At 42.4% G+C, this 18,337-nt stretch overlaps 1 protein-coding gene across 2 annotated transcripts in view; it reads right to left on the bottom strand.

The window, feature by feature from the left end:
- LOC121857894 (vang-like protein 2-B) overlaps positions 1-17,855 on the bottom strand; it is an 86,626-nt gene extending 68,771 nt beyond the window's left edge. For both annotated transcript variants that reach the window (XM_042354135.1, XM_042354134.1), the window contains exon 1: positions 17,603-17,855. The gene's annotated coding sequence lies outside the window, so the exon portion shown is untranslated. The remainder of the gene's footprint in view (positions 1-17,602) is intronic.
- Positions 17,856-18,337: the final 482 nt, after the last annotated feature.

The raw sequence follows: 18,337 nt of genomic DNA, 5'->3' as shown, positions 1-18,337 counted from the left end.
CCTGGCGAGTTATGAGAGCGGCCCAGAACAAGTGCCTCTGATCTCCATGTCAGGCTCTGCCGGAAGCAACTGTCGTGTGATTTACATATACATATATTTTAAGATACGGCGTCGCTAATATACTGATGTATATGTATATTACAGGTAACATACAGAATACATAAGTAACTTCTATTTCCCCGAAAATGATCCTGGTTCAACTTCTCAAGAGGCCAAAGACTTAAGACAGCCACCAACACCGAGGAGCCCCAGGGTGTACGAGGGACAACTGGACGATATCACCACTATCAGTCTCACCCCACGCGGACCATCACTTGACAGTCTGCATGAAATTCCTTCAGGGCGTGGCACGGCGTGGGAGTGGCTGGGTGAAGACGTGGCCGGGGAAACACACACACACACACACTACCACGCCTCCCGCTCGTCCTCACCGAGTGAGCCACCCAGGTTCCACGAAGTACGAGGGGCCCGCCGCACCACCACTCAGCTGTTTATTGCCTTAAACTGGTTGTTGAACAAGAGCACTAAACGCATTCCGGACTATTGTGCTTTGTTCCCCCACTCTGCCCACCATTCTCCAAAGGTCTCGCGCTAAACTTTCCCTCACAACTGAAAATGTCACAAGGCACGCAACTGTCTCACTTATATATAACTTATCACACAAATGTGACAGATAAAGTGGCGTTGAAACTGCACTGAGACTCTACCGTCCCTATACGCTCTGTGCTTCCTGTTACGTGGAAGATGATATTACGAAATGTAATGAGTCCACCAGTGTGTGTGTGTGAGGAGTTAAGTGATCACGCTTCACACAGTCTGCATGAACCTCACACTACTACATATATTGTCATCATAACACTGAACTATTAACTTTTGACCTTGACGAAAAATCATAAACCAGAACCAGTGTCTTCACCGATGTCCTCCTGGCGGGGCAACGACGTGGGTGTGCGGCACCACTTGTTTACGGCGCCTCACTCACCAGATTCCTGTGTTTAATCTCTACCTTGTAACTTCTGATGCAACACAAACATGACCGACTTGACACATTATCAAAACCGAAGGAGTTCTCCCACATCGTCCGCCAGGGGAAGAAATAGTGTTTACAGGAACTAAGAGAATCCGCAGATGACATGAAGATTAGACACCTCAGATTATTTCACTTCATGATTAAACATTCCAATGAAACTTAAAAGAATTATGTTAATTTAACGTTAGATTAGGTTAGTGTGAGGTGAAGTTAGTGTTAGGTTACGTTTGCTTAGGATACCTTGTAGGTTAGGTTAGGAATGGATTGGTAAGGTTAGCATTAAATTAGGATAGGATAGTCTAAGTCAGGTTAGGTTAGGATAGGATAGTATAAGTCAGGTTAGGATAGGATAGTATAAGTCAGGTTAGGATAGGATAGTATAAGTCAGGTTAGGATAGGATAGTATAAGTCAGGTTAGATTAGGATAGGATAGTATAAGTCAGGTAAGGTTACAGTATTTTAATCATAAGAAAAAATAAACTGGGGGCCTAATGTTCAAGTAATCCGAATTCGGGGACTTTCACTCTCGCTTTAACCAGAAAAAATACCGCGCCAAATACCTCAGCTAACAGGTATATAAGTGCCAAACAAAGCTATGAGAACCAACCCACTCCATCCTTCAGTTAAGAGGTATACTGTACTTAACTATGGGAATCAAGACACCATTATCGGGCGTTTTTACCTCTGAAGAATACGGTGCTATACTTGAAGGCTCCGAGGGTGTTGTAAGGGCGGTGGTGAAAGCTGCTGGTGTTCCCACAATAACAGTACCATGACGGCCACCTGTACCCCTTATTCTCCTCCTCCTCCCACTTATCATTTTGTATTGATTTATCAGTATATCAGAATGGCGTATTTGTTCTTTTACCCAGAAACCATAACATTAACATACTCTTAACTGCCCGTTCGTTCGATTGTTCGCTTGTGTCCACCCGTCTGTCTGTTCGCTCGTGTCCGCCCGTCTGTCTGTCTGTTCGCTTGTGTCCACCCGTCTGTCTGTTCGCTCGTGTCCGCCCGTCTGTCTGTCTGTGTTTCGGTGTTAGACAGGAAGCACCAACAAGACTAAAAATAATCCTAATTTGCTTGAATATCTCACTTATGGGTGTCAAGGATAAATTCGAGCACTGTACGTATTAAGATTACTATTCGACTCACGACAGCAATTTTTCCGTATGGTCGCTGGATTAATGGTGGTGCTGATGAAATTGCAATTTATAATTTCTTCTTCTATTTCTACTCTCTTTATAATGCCACATCCTCCACCTAAGTCGTCAACTGAATATTCAATTTGCATCCAACCCGCCGGCTTCAATTATGAAATGGAGTTACGCTTTTATCATAGTTAGTTCTTTTATAAACGACTTATTGACCTTTTTCGGGTAAAAATTATGACCCCATCTAAATATATATATATATTAAATACCCGAAAATAAAATGAAATTCTGGCCACAACTTTAACCAACGCGTCTTCGTGACTCACTTAGCAACCAATCGAATTATCGAATTGTAAACAGTTGCTAAGGACGCCTGAAAGTGGGAGGGGCTCAGTAGTGTAGGATCAATTTATTGCCACACCCGCTGGTCTTCCTACAGTACTACAACAGATCAGCCAAATGTATCGTTCTTACCTCCTTTTGTGTGGTTTTAGAGACTCATCCGCGGTAAATTTGTCTTTACATTTCACGAATCACCCACCACCCTATTTCACCCAAGATTAACCTAACCCTACCTAACTTAACCTGAAAATTATCCCCACCACCTTATTTCACCAGAATATTAACCACCCTAACCGTAACCTAACATCCATGGAGCGTAAGGGTGTTTAATCATCAGGTAAAAAAAATGCTGGGGAGCTAATCTTCTTCAAGTTAATTCCATATCATTACTGATTTCCATAGGTTGGCATCGGAGGTTGAGAGAGAGAGAGAGAGAGAGAGAGAGAGAGAGAGAGAGAGAGAGAGAGAGAGAGAGAGAGAGAACACGACTACCTCAACATCTGTCGTCGGGAGGTGACAAAACAGAATCAGGGACACAAATGAAAACTAACAATCACTCGGCCAAAAACCTACACTTACTCCCGAAAAGTTACCGAGATTCACCCGAACTACTGTCATATCATATCAGCTAACAGAGGGAAAGAGAGAGAGAGAAGGGGGAGCAAGGAGAGAATAATCACCTCGTTTCCTCATTAACTACCCTCCCGATAGCAGCCCCCGGTACCTACCAACCCACCAATCGGTACAGCCAATCATTTCTTCCCCTCTACACTTGTTCTACCATTACCACTTTCTCGATCGATTCTCCACGGGTCTTGATGGCGACTTTAAAAACCCAAACTTCTTTCATTATATTATTTTGTCTCTTATGTTTGTACAGTCAGTCCAAAAAAATTATCTCTACTTGGGGTGATCGATGAATTTCAGAATGAACGCTGTGACTCCTGTTGTCTCGGTAGGGTTGTCAAAATCCTTCGCCCATTGTGTCATATTTGTTCAACACAGTTTTATACGGATATTTTTTTTTCATTGACTGTTCACTATATTCCTTCGCTATATTGGTTTAGTTTCTTGTTTTTTGTTTCGTTTTCTTTTATTTTGACTTTGTTGGTTCTAATTACTAGTTAAATTGATTGTGTTTGTGTGTTTTTGTATTTCAGTGTTGCCACATCTTCTTGTTCCAGTGTTTTATGATAGCTATAGTTATGTTGGGTAGGTAAGGTAAGGTAAAGCCAGGCAATGTTTGGTTAGGTTAGATAAAGTTAGATCAGGTTAGGTAAAGTAAGGTAAGGCAAGTTAAAGTCAGGTTAAGTTAAGTTAGGTTAAGAGCATTTCTCACATCTCCAGCTACGAATAAAATAAAACATACGAGCCTTTGAGAATCAGGTCCCAGTTAAAGTACGAACAGACCTTGATTAGCTTAAGGCAAGATGATAATTAGGTATTCATAACAGGACCATGGCCGATAATTCTCGATAATTTGGCCCAGACAACGGTGAGAGAGGTGCCTGAGGGAGGAGAGGTGGGGGGGAGGGGTTAGGAGGAAGGAGATGGGGAGTGAAAGTCGGACAGGAGAGTGCAGGTGAAGAGGAGGGAGAAGGGAAAAGAGAAGGGGAGGAGAGAGAATGAGAGGAGGGAAAAGAGAAGGGAGGGTAAAGGGAAAGGGAAGTGGAGGGTAAAGAGAAAGGTGAGAAGGAAGGTAAAGATAAGATGATGAAGATGAGGGAAAAGAGAAAAGGAGGAGAAGGGAAAAGAGAAGAAGGGGAGGAAGAGGAGGGGGGAAAACAACAGAGGAGGAAGGAAAAGAGAAGAAGAGGAGGAGGAGAGAGAGGAGGAAAAGAAGAGGAAGAGGAGTTTTGGAGCCTCACCAACGTCCCGTGTTAAGCTATAATTATGGCTCTCGTCTCATATATAGTGACCCCAAAAGTGTTGCTCTCCCCTCCTCCCCCTCGTCTTTAACACGTCCCCCCTCCCCCCTTATAACACGTTCTCATTCCTTTGTTTCGTTTTCTTTTCGTTATTCCTCTATCTACTTTTTGTGAAATTATCTTATCAACCCTCTCCTTTCACTCTCTTTAACCTATATTGCTACACTTATTATTATTGTTATTATTAGTAGTAGTAGTAGTAGTAGTAGTAGTAGATTTTTTATCCCATGGCCGTTTGTCACCGTAACCTAGCTCTCGATGCTGCGCATAGAGGAACGAGAACGACAAGAGACGGGCATATGGGGAGAGAATTCAAAACGTTGATCAAGGCAGCTTTACCCCCTCTAGTGTTCACAACCCTCTGTGGATGTGGGCCCAAGTGTAAGATGCTGCCAGACTCGTGAGCTGATCTCCTCGAACATAGCTAGCAGCCCAGAAGTTGCGTTTCACAGCCTGGATGAGATGTCGATCGTCCTTCTCTCCTCTTCGGTCGTATTTTTTGCTCTGCCTCAGGGGAACGAGAGCTTCTGCCCCTACTCCGACAACTGCTGCAGATATTGACTATGAGGCTACAGTCACTGAATGCCGCATAGATCTGCGGCTCAATTAATTTAACACAGACAGGATAGCTTCTTATGTATTAGGATATTTAATATTAAGGTAAATAAATGGTGGCGAAGGTGTGGCTATTGGGGGAGGCTGGAGGCCAATAAAAAAAAAAAAAAAAGTAGTAGTAGTAGTAGTAGTAGTGGTAGCAGCAGTAACTCTTATCAATGTTTAAATATTATCATCACCATCATCACCATCACCATCATCATCTATCATCACCATCATCATCACCACCATCATCATCACCATCATCATCATCATCATCACCATCATCACCACCATCATCATCACCATCATCATCACCATCATCACCATCATCATCACCATCATCACCATCATCATCACCATCATCATCATCTCTCATCATCACCCCCTCGATCAAATATATATCCAACAGCCCCTCATCTCAAATTCAGTTCTTCACATTCCTTTCTCTTTCTTTCTTCACTTTCATCCATCAATCCTTCCCAATCCACCAGTCTCCGCCTCCGTCTTATCTCTCACGGCATCTCGTCTCTCCCCCTGCCTATTTACCTTGGTCTCAACTTGGAATGTTCTTGTTAACAGAGAGAGAGAGAGAGAGAGAGAGAGATCGTTTCTTAACCTAATATGCTCTTGTTAACAGTGAGAAAAGAGACTGCACGCGCGCGCGCGTGTGTGTGTGTGTGTGTGTGTGCGTGTGTGTGCGTGTGTGTGTGTGTGTGCAGGGTCTTGCCTGGGCAGTTTTAGCCCCGCGGGAAGCAGTCTGCTTCCTTCACGGATCCTACTTCACATCTTCTCCTCCATTTCCTCTTCTTCCTAAACTCCGCAGTCGTTTCAACATTTCTTGCTAAAACGCGGGTGCAATCCCCTCCCCCAAGAATGCTACGCAATAAATGCCACTGTGTTGGTAAGTGGCACTGTTGGTAAGTGGCACTGTTGGTAAGTGGCACTGTTCGTAAGAGGCACTATGTTAGTAAGTGGCAGTGAGTGCATGGAGTCTTGCCTGACAGAGGGAAGAGGACACTGGTGCTGATATATGCCTGTATACTCTACTCTGTCACACCTCAATGCTTGCCAGGCACTACTGGGATGGGTACAGCGTTGGTACACATTCTTGCCCGCACGTACCCCCTCCCTGCCTGCCTCCCCTGCAGTATACGGACGCCAACCACTGATAGGTACATCACAGTAATCGCCCTTGTCCTTTATCCTGCCCAAGATGAACACCAACCATTAACAGGGAGGTCATAGTACACACTCTTGTCCCCTCTGCCCAACACGGATGCCAAACACTAACGAGAACCTCACAGTGAACATCCTTGTCCCTCCTCCATACCTTCCACCCCACACGGACCCAGGCAGCCACCACCAGGGGAGGGAGGGGGTTACTGAGTTTTCTTTACTCCCCGCTGGCTTTCATCTGCTCGAGCCGTTGAGGACTGTCGGTCCAGACCACTTAGGGACGTCCTCAAGTGGTGGAGTGGAAAAGTGCTGGTGCGAGAGGTGGTGGTGGCGGTGGTCGACGATTTAAAGTTATCAGAGATGATGGTAACTGTCCGCTTCACACACACACATAAAGACTCTTCATCAGGTCATATTGCTACACAAGAGAGCGTGAACAGTAACTCAGTCAACAAGACGGGTAATCCTCTTGTCACGCTCACGGAGGAGGAGGAGGCACCCCCCACCACCTCCTGGCACCCATCACTCCCGCACCACCAGTCTCTAAGAGGTCCATAACAGCGTGTGGGCCGAGTATTACGGATAGAAGAAACAAATGGAAGTTTTAGTGTTATGTTAAGTGTTTATGGACGTGTGTGTAAGAGCCCAAGACGTGTGTGTATGGGTTATGAGGGGCTGTATTATTCATGTTAGTGGAACAGTCAATGGCCGTGTGTGTAAGGGTGTATGTCTCTGGGTTGTTGACTTGTTCTATGTATGATTATGTATCGTTCACTTAATGCATCTACACACCACAGTATGTACAGTATATAAGAAACTTTGAGTATAAACTAATATATGTATAAGCATGTGAGCGTTTATGTGTGTGAGTGTGCGGGTGTGTGTGTGTACGTTATGTGGCTGTCGTTCAGGGCCAGCAGGGTCCCCAACATGGCACCGCTGTAAGGGCCGGGGCGCCGCTCTACATAAACTCCCCGGGAGCCAGGAGGCAAGAAAAGACCTCTTGACGGTGGACCAATATTCCGTCAATATATCGCCTACTTCCCCCTTTACGGCGACGACCCCCTAATGTAGCCGGACAGTTATGAGTTTATACATCTTGGCGAGGATACCCGGCATAAGGCGTCCACGCCCCTTAGTGTGATAATAATAATAATAATTGACGGGGGCAAATTCTCATGAACGTTCCTGAGGTTAGATTTATACTAATACCATGGATAAAGGCCGCGTGTGATCCTTGTGCGCTGTTACACCAACTTGGACAACTTTTGTATCATTCTTGATGCACATGTTTTTGTGTACAGTATATACTATATCTGGGCAAAAACTCTGAAATTAATGGCATGTGTATTATTATTATTATCATTATTATTGTTGTCTTTACTATCATCATCGTTATTATTACCTGTACTGATTCATTATCATTATAGTACAGTCACCCATCATCTTTATAGCTGGAATGAGACAGTTTGTTAAGCGTCCTCAATGTTCCACTTAAGTGAATAATTTACCCTACGATCAATTGATGGACCCAATGCACGGGGTCCACTCTGCAGCAGACAGGAATGACCGACCAACATACGTAGTCCTGGGCTAGGATGTTTAAAGGGACTTATGTTACGAGACGCACTTAACTCATCCACTTTAACTTATGTTGATCCAAACTCGATTCTAAATTAGAGAGAGTAATGCATACTGCAACTATTACTACAGCAACAACGACTACTGTTGGCTTACGGGCCGAATACAACAACTACTACTACTACTACTACTACTACTACTACTACTATTATTATTATTAAAATACTTCAAATAATAATAAAAATAACATTAATAACAACAATATGCTCATCTCTTAACTATAACCTATCATAAAATAAATAAATAAAACCTCCAATTCGGAACCCCAGGAGGTAAGGTTGTTCAGGGAAGAGGACTCGCGTGGCAATAACGGCACTTGTCGATGCTGGAATATTAAAGAAGCAGATATAAGCATTCAGACTGTCTCCTACTACCTCCCTCCTACTGCCTGTCTTACTCCTTCTCCCCCTGCCTCCCTCCTCCTCCTCCTCCCCTCGCCTCCCTCCTACTGCCTGTCTTACTCCTCCTCCCCTTGCATCCCTCCTCCTCCTCCTGCCTCGCTCCCAATACTGAATACATGTAACCTTTGACCTTAGGGAGTTACCACACGCCGCCCTTCCCTGCAGTCACTTCGCCTTTCCCACCTCCTTATACGGTACTCTGTTTCACTTCGTTTTTCACCTGTTTCACTTTACCTTATCCATTTGCTGCTTGTAATGCTATATGGGTTGGGTTCTATATCTGTTACCCCGTCAATACCTTCCGCTATACTGCTACACTCTACAGGTAAATCCAGGAATACCTTAACCTAAACTTATACGCCACTCTCACTGTTCCTTAATCCACCACATTCTCCACTTACATTATTACGCCACCACTTCCCCCTCCCCTCCTCCTCGACCAAGCAGTACCGACGTAACCCGGTAGCCACACGGATGAGAGGTCGACAACTTCCTGCAGGAGGGAGGGAGGGCTGGGAGCCGCCTTAACTTTACAGGCGAGTAGAGGAAGTGGCTAGGTCTCTCCTGCAGCTCTTGTTACCCGCCTTCGCAAAACACACACACACACACACACACACACACACACACACACACACACACACACACCGACAGTGGATCCTCTCGGAGTTTTGTTGAGTTATTTAGGAGACTCACCTCAGACGATGCAACTTTCATGTTCAGAGACACCCGCCCCCCCCTCCACACACACACCTAAATGGATCTTAACAGTTTCAAATTTAACCCGAGTATTATATCTGTGCCAAAATGATCTCCAAGAGCCCAAGAGATCATTTTGAAATATCCAACTTTTGTCAATATTAAAACCTGAAATAGAAAATAAAATAAAAACCGGTATGTCGCTGTTACAACCTTATTCAATACAACACTGTAGTACTTCTCGACCACCCTGGAGGGATTAGGAGGAACCACCACCAAATCGACACCCGCAAGCAGCTTCACACAAGTTATTATGACGTGTTAGCCGTCAAGGTCAGGCCCGACTGATGGTTGACAACATGCCCAACCTTCCCTCCCCCGCCTTGAGCCACCACTCACCCGTGTTCCTCACATATAGAAAAACCAACTGAGCCAAGGAGAAATAAATACATACGACATAAAGCTACCCGGGGTAAACTACGTTAGAGTGCCAGGAGTGAAATTGTCCCTGACCTCCCTCTGTTAGTTTTTATACGAGGTGACGTCACCCCTATACTTGGATCAGGAATGTTCACAACTTGACGTTTAGTACTCAAGCTAACACCTGCTGCACCTGTGGCCCGGGGGGGGGGGTCGATATCTCATAAAAACACGTGTTCGAATTCTTGAAGGTCAGCATGTTAATTTTTCCCTCAACTGAAAATGGTATAAAAGGTTAGAACTATTTCACTTAAGCTACGGAGACAAAGGAGGAACGGAATTGCATCGAGACTCTACCATAACAAGATAATTCTCTCATTCTGGGAGGAAAAATCAAAGAAATTGCTGAGAATCCGAACCCAGATCTTTTTATGACAACCTTGAAGCGTTTACACACACACACACACACACACACACACACACACACACACACACACACACACACACACACACACACACACACACACACACACCAAGCCCCTGGAACACCCATTGAGGAAGACCATCTCATACTTTTCCTTGCCAACAACTGCTGGAGTGACGTACAAGCATTTCTCCCCGTGTCCCTCCTTGCCCCGCTCACCAGTCGTCAAGAATACGTGGACACACTTGGATCAGCCTGGACACACTTGGATCAGCCTGGACACACTTGGACCAGCCTGGACACACTTGGACCAGCCTGGACACACTTGGACCAGCCTGGACACACTTGGACCAGCCTGTAAGTCAATAGTTAGTGTTGAGCTTGACGGACAGCAGCATCACCTGGAATGGTCTCCCGGTGCTCTTTTTACCCCTGCGAGACCACCTGATCAACCACAGGTACCGTCAACACCTCGCCAACCACACCAACATACTATATAAATCACACACACGTTGATTAATCTCAGGTAAGCAGACAAAACAACTCTCATTAGCCAGGTTGATTAATCTCAGGTGAGCAGACAAAACAACTCTTATTAGCCAGGTTGATTAATCTCAGGTGAGCAGACAAAACAACTCTTATTAGCCAGGTTGATTAATCTCAGGTGAGCAGACAAAACAACTCTTATTAGCCAGGTTGATTAATCTCAGGTGAGCAGACAAAACAACTCTTATTAGCCAGGTTGATTAATCTCAGGTGAGCAGACAAAACAACTCTTATTAGCCAGGTTGATTAATCTGGTGAGCAGACAAAACAACTCTTATTAGCCAGGTTGATTAATCTCAGGTGAGCAGACAAAACAACTCTTATTAGCCAGGTTGATTAATCTCAGGTGAGCAGACAAAACAACTCTTATTAGCCAGGTTGATTAATCTCAGGTGAGCAGACAAAACAACTCTTATTAGCCAGGTTGATTAATCTCAGGTGAGCAGACAAAACAACTCTTATTAGCCAGGTTGATTAATCTCAGGTGAGCAGACAAAACAACTCTCATTAGCCAGGTTGATTAATCTCAGGTGAGCAGACAAAACAACTCTTATTAGCCAGGTTGATTAATCTCAGGTGAGCAGACAAAACAACTCTTATTAGCCAGGTTGATTAATCTCAGGTGAGCAGACAAAACAACTCTTATTAGCCAGGTTGATTAATCTCAGGTGAGCAGACAAAACAACTCTTATTAGCCAGGTTGATTAGTCTCAGGTGAGCAGATAACTTAACTCTTTACTTCCCTCCATAAAACACCTACAGCCCCTCCATGCACTATGCTTCTTAAACACATTCATGCCGTAGTGAAGAACCCGAGGACCCGAAGGTTAACTTTCCGCCAGCTTATTGCAACCAATTTTCCACGTGGAATAAATTTACATATTCTGCCGTGCGTATCGTTCCAGTGCTGCGTTATTTCCCTTTATTGATGCCTTACCCTATTTCCCAAGTATTTAACCTACCATATTTCTCCCAAGTATTTATCCTACTATAATTCCTAAGTATTTACCAAGATGTAGTTTCCCATTGAGTGTGTGTGTGTATACGTGTGCGTGCGTGTGCGTGTCGACAGTTCTGTGGCCACAAATCCCGACTTTTTTTTTCACTGAACGTTGCTTCTTCCACCTTATACTGGACGTTGCCTTATATTCTTATACTGGACGCTGCCTTATATTCTTATACTGGACGCTGCCTTATATTCTTCCCGCAGGATCAACTGTTGTCTCAAGCTTAACAGTCCATCGGATGTTCCATAGGAAATAATAAAGATTGAAAAGGTTATTAGTATATTTATTTAATTTATTTACAGTATCTGACATTATTACCCAAACATTGTTTTGGTAATTGTTCTACCCATACGGAGCTTCGTTATATTCAGCAGCTGTTAGCCTCTAAGTGTGCCACACCGACGATGAACCTAAATCACGTACCGTACAGGTCTTGCTCAGAATCGTAATGATTTCCTCTATCCACCATAAAGACGAGCGTGAAAATGTATGTCATTATGTTACGCTTAATGTGGAAAGTTGCCTCAGGTAGACAGTAGACAAGCCAATCATCTAAGGTTAACATTAGGTAGGCCAAATTTTCGGTTGTTGATATCTAGGTTAGGTTAGGTTAGGTTAGGTTAGGTTAGGTTTAGCTAGGTTGCATTGTACAGTATGTACAAAATTAACCTAACCTAACTTAGATGTCAACATTCGGCAACTTTCCACATTACGCGTGACATACAGTGTACACTCAGACATAAAAGCAGTGTAAGTACAGAGTTAGGAGACACAAAACATGGGTGCAAGATTTTCCATCCGTGGTGACAGTACAGTAGGTATCATAAAAGCGATGCCCAGACTAGATATGAACACAATCAGTCTGCCTCATCTAGACAACAATACCTGGTACGTACAGTATATATATATAGTTTCAACACTTTCTTTTTGTGAACATTATTACGAGTAGGAATGTTGAAGCTCGTGGCCTGTGGTTTGGGGGGAGGAGGAGAATTGCTCTGCTTTCTCTTTGTGAAATGGGATTCTATTTTTGTACACCACCAAGAGTTAAGCTACATTTTTTTATGTAAGTCTTGGTTACACGAATATGTTACGGTACCTTGCACTAAATCGTCACACACAAGTCTAGCCTAATCTGGTACATGAACAGAGACAGCGGATTCCAAGTACCATACGGATAAAAGATTTGCTTTACCACATACCAGAGCCAAACAGAGATCTGCTGCACCTCACAAATAAACAAAGATCTGCCAGAAAATAAACAAAGATCTGCTAGAAAATAAACAAAGATGTGCTAGAAAATAAACAAAGATGTGTTGGAAAATAAACAAAGATGTGTTGGAAAATAAACAAAGATGTGTTAGAAAATAAACAAAGATATGTTGGAAAATAAACAAAGATGTGTTGGAAAATAAACAAAGATGTGTTGGAAAATAAACAAAGATACACCAAGACCCTACAAGGACACTGGGCCCAATGATTGTGTACAAAACAAGATGTGCTTCCTCCATCAGCTAGATATATACAATCAGCTAAACCCTGAAGCTAAAGGCAGAGTGTAATCATCCCCAAGGACCAGTAGTATTAACCCACACACACACACACACACACACACACACACACACACACACACAGTCACCAAATAACAGTGTGCTGCCTCATGCTAAACAACACTTATTACCAATAGGTTCATTCAGATGACCTGCGAATTTACTGACAACTCAACAGTAAGGAGGTGACACAGGAATTACTTTGTGGTTCATTACTGGGAAGGTGTCGTTGTTATTGTTCAATTTATCTCAGTGTTTTTTTTTTCTGGCTAAATAAATCGTTTCAATTTCGATTTCAATTTGGTCTTCTCATTGTTAGTTTTTTTTTTTTTTTTTTTAGAATGATAAGACTTGTGTATAACTCAACAGTCAACATAAAGACACGGCCAAATATCTCCCAGGTAAGAACTCAGCCAAAACAAGGCCTAAGGAGACTGACTAATACAGATAATTACAAAATTACCTCTTAAGCTTCACTCTGACGTACAGAAGACTGAAACCACCATATATCCGCCAAGTAATAATGATAAGTGTGTATCCGCTATTCCTGACAAAAATCACAAATTAGGTTACAGTCATACGGATGATTACAAAATAGCTTGTAGTTAAATTTTAGATGAAGGGGGAATGCAGAACAAACATCTGCTGTGTCGAGATGATTAGATGGAAATGACTCAAGTACCCAAAATGAGTCGAGTGGTCAGACAGGTAATTGGTAAACAGAATCCACTGTGACCACCACCACCAGATGCTGTGATCCCCAGGGTAGACCTCGTGAACCCTGCAGGAGACGCGGTAAACAAACCCAGGGGTAGTGGCATCATCTTAGCACCCTGGTCCTGAACCTTTTGCCTAGCAGTCAGTCAGGCGTGACGGAGGGAAAAAAACTGGTTCATCTTGGACATCATCTTCACCACTCATCAGAAAACAAGTTTGAGTACCGTACACAAATACTATCTAGGAATATAAGCTCCAAACATAAACCCGAAGGTCTCACTCTGCTGTACCACTTTCAATTAGCAAAACATAATATAGTCCTTTGGAACTGACACCCACATGAACATAAAGATATATATTAAAACAATAAAATCTAAGCCCTGACATTATCTTCAGCAGTGACTATAAGAGTATGTTCTCTGTATATTCTATCATATACTTTTTATTATTAAACTTCACCGTGGAGCGAGTATAAATATAACCACAATATACTGTGAAACTCTACATGGAAACAGCCCAAGATCCAGTAAGGCAAACAACTTTACAGAATACTGTCATGTCACACTGTCTGCTCTACACCGGGCGACTCCTCGTTAACACACCCCCTGCGACTCTACACACACTACGTCAAACTGGTGGACACAGTGTAATAGTTTATGGTACGTTAATCTCCTCAAGAACGTTAAAAATATCAGAGTGAATTTTCAACCCATGTTATTATTTTCCCTGACTACACATAAGAAACACACAGTACCGGGTAATATATTTCACGCTTAAGAGATTGGGGGGGGGGGGTATAATTTCAACTTACTAAGATATTTGTAAGAAATATTGATAATTCTTAAAACAAAAACAAATAGTGAACAAAAACGAGATTATAAACAAGTATGTAAGTAACATGTATTCGCCAGACACCTCAGACACAATGGCAAATATTATTCAACGCAATATCATCCTCACCGATATCTACCAAGAAAGACAGATTCAATTTATGCAAATTTCATGTAAATTAGGAAGGACATCGCCTCCCTTATGATGAATCCTCTCATAAACCATCCTCGTTTTAACCATGTTTATCCACTCTTTCAGATCTGCATTACCAATGAGCTATTTGTCAATACAAAACTCACCGTAGACAAACATTTCTGAAAACAAGTATATGAATATTTCAAAGCTAAAATGGTAGACTTCCCTTTTCATGTAGCATTATTTGTGGTTAAATCAAGTGAATACGCTTCTTCGGAAGGGGAAGAAACATATACGCAGTCTTGGTAACCTAAAACAAACACCGAGAAGTTATCCGTGCCAGTGAATATAATTCACGGTAATATACACAACCACTCCCCAATATCCCGCCAAAAATATCATCATGTCAAACTTAGATCACAAAACATTGGGTTACCTGAACGTTAAGAAAATATTAATGTGGTGGGTAAACACAAAAGTGAAATATTATTGTCTTGGTGTAAATATGTGTGCAGGAAGAAGAGTCGCCTCCAGACAGCTTAGATCAAGCTCTCCGTAACGCTAGTGATCAACCAGAATGTTGTTCTTCACGTAACAGACAAGGAGAGTTCCAGTCAGGTCCCAGATGACAGTGGTTTCAGAAAATTACGGGTGGTGGAGATGGCCTCAGGGTGGGAGTGTCGGTGTGGCAGGAGGAACCCACCATGACTAGTTGGAGGTACAGTTGGGTTGGGCCTCCCACAGCCACCTGCACCAACACCATCCTCCAACACCGCTCCCTCACTTGAAAATTTACAGCCACATGCAGGTGTTGGCGCATTTATCACTAGTGTGTGCTTCCGTTTCCTCTTTCTGTCTCCCTTCACCTCTGCTTCCCCCTATGAACACTCAAAAAGACTCACTCCCACTGAAATTCATTCTCGGACTGCAGTGATGTCGAGTAGAGCAATGCTGGATATATCCCTATCACACAAAGAGAAGACTGTGACTCTGGAGTGACTGTCCAAAGATCACACAAGTGACAACCACAACAAAGCAACTATCATATCACCAACCACGAGGAGGATGCAATGCCCAAGTTTGTTCCATCCCGACAACGACAACTGTACACCTACTGTACCAGAAGACGGCTGTCGAATAATATGCTTTATTTTATCTTTAATAAAAAATATATTGCGGTTTTACAGTTATTTATGAAACCTTTACAAAGAAGGCTAACTTATTCATAAAAATAAAAGGTATTTTTTTATTCGAGACGTGCGACGTGCAATAATAAACAGGAACCTAAAAATCAGCAGGAATAAAGTGTTAAAGATATCATCAGACTTTATTCTTACTGATTTTAGGTTCCTCTTTATTGCACGTCCTAAAATATAGTAATCATTTAGGGTTCTCGAAAACAAAAGACTATACAGTATTGTAGATTACATATACTACAGTCAATGTTTATATAACTGCTGAACACAGCAAAGAGCTAAAGTTAACAACACACGGCGATACCCAGAGCTTACATACAAAAATAAACATAAGTTATATATTCTTGAATGAACTAAAGATGGATGAAGACTTCACGTACACTCACTTAAATAAGTTCTTGAAAGTTCACAGCCAACTACATCCAAAAGCCGACCGTCAAAATTTGGTAAGCATCAGGAAATATGTGGTGGGCCGTTCACTATCAGCTGGCGTGATCTACCCTAAGACGGGTCATATATTTCACCCGGCTTGTGGCCTGAGTTGCGTCACTGTGGTGGTCCGAAGACGCATCAAAGCCACTACTGTGCCACTAAGTTACCGGCAATATGCAACACACAGATTCTCACGACATTGTACATTAACTTCCCCCTTTGTCAGGGATAACAATATTCTTCTAGTTCAGATTCAGTTTCAGTGCAATTTGATGAGTATTGCGGCTGCCATATTTGAATGAGCCAGATTAAATGCGTTCCCCATCACCTGAAAACGAAAATTTACTAACGAATCCGGGTCCATGATTGCGGGTCTCTCACGTAAGGCAAGTTCAGTAAACCCTGATTACTAGGTGTGGCAAGACCTTGATCAGGCCCTGCAGGAGGCTACCAATATCTGCCACAGGTTAAGGCGAGTTCAACCACTACTCAGTTGGTCCTATCCTCTGATCCTCACTGCTGAGTGTTATCACTGGTTGATGCCAAGGTGACTCCTCCCGATAACATCAATTAAGTATTCAAAGTAGATCCAAACAAAACGATATATATATATATATATATATATATATATATATATATATATATATATATATATATATATATATATATTGTTTCTGACCAAAATATTCGCCTCCCAAGTGCGTGTCACCTGATGACTAAACACCCTAACGCTACCTGGGGAGTAGGATAAATTAGCATTAGATTACTATATCAGGTGAAATAAGCAGGTGGGACGAATCTTCAGGTGTTCCGTTTTTTTCTTAATTAAGTAGATTTGCAAGAAAATGACGAGGACTGTTAATTCGTAGTGTACTGCATATACCACCTGGGAGCCTCCCTCACACCACTAGACATGTAAACATGGGTTATATAAACACTGATGCATGTATCTTAAGATTATATCCACTATAGAGCTATACAAATTAATGGTGAGGAAATATATATGTCAATTTCCATTTCCACCCCGGGGAGGGGAAGGAGAAGGCACTGAAGTCTGCCAAAAAATAAATAATACTCGATGAACTGAAAATATTGTGCCAAACTTTGCAATAAGGTTATAATTATATAGAAATGCTTGGTTTGACTAAATTAAGCAACAATACATGGACAACTGCTACAGTATATTTACCACACCCTTCACGGGGGAGAGGCGCCCTGTCCCCTCAAAAAAGTAATGTAAAACAATGTTATCCGGTTTTAAAATTAAAGGACTATTAGGATGTACAATCTGTATATGTACACACAGATGAAGAGTAAATTCTAGGTAATTAGTGAGAGAAGGAAACACTGGTGTACAAGACAGGGTGACGGAGACTCACCTGCCGACGCGAGGGGCGGGCCCTCATCTCGATGCGATGGGCCGCTCAGTCACAACTGGTTCGCGGCGACTTGGCCGCTTTATCATCACTAATTCACAGCTTACGTTCACATTTTTATGTCTTTTCGATCGCATACCAAATACATAACCTTTCTCACACACAAAGAGTCGAATACAAAAACAATGGGACAGTACACCACCGTCTACGTCACACCACAGGAGCACACACAACCTCTCGCCTCACTGTTCACTCTCAATCTGGAAGAGTTCCAACAATGCCGGGTCGAAGACTCAGGCGGGGAGGCGCGCAGACTTTTAAAGATCCACACACAACCATTTGAATGATTTCTCTGCACGTGCAAGTTTTTTTTTTTTTCAATCAAATGTTTTTCCGAACTCAAACAGATGTTTATGTAATTTACTTGCCTAACACGAATTACTAACAATCTTTTAATAAACAAAATGAACCCAGTGAGTAAAGTTACACATATGAATCAATCAATGTTGAATACATTATCTTTCAGATTTTAAAGTCATCACTGATACTTGAGCCATCTATCGCCTGTTGACACCTATCTGATATTTCATTGAACAATACTGTAAAACTTAAATTCGCCATACTATTACATAAGTTTAAGACAATTCGACATGTTCTTGCAGTTATAGTTAGATAATGGTGTTATTGTTGTTACCCTTAAAATTGGCTGAACTGGTCGTTTTTATAATGGTGAAATTT

Source organism: Homarus americanus, unplaced genomic scaffold (assembly GCF_018991925.1).
Source record: "Homarus americanus isolate GMGI-L3 unplaced genomic scaffold, GMGI_Hamer_2.0 scaffold6354, whole genome shotgun sequence".
Lineage (NCBI taxonomy): Eukaryota > Metazoa > Arthropoda > Malacostraca > Decapoda > Nephropidae > Homarus > Homarus americanus.
The sequence above is the reverse complement of the archived record's forward strand: the minus strand, read 5'-3'. Positions and strand labels throughout refer to the sequence as shown.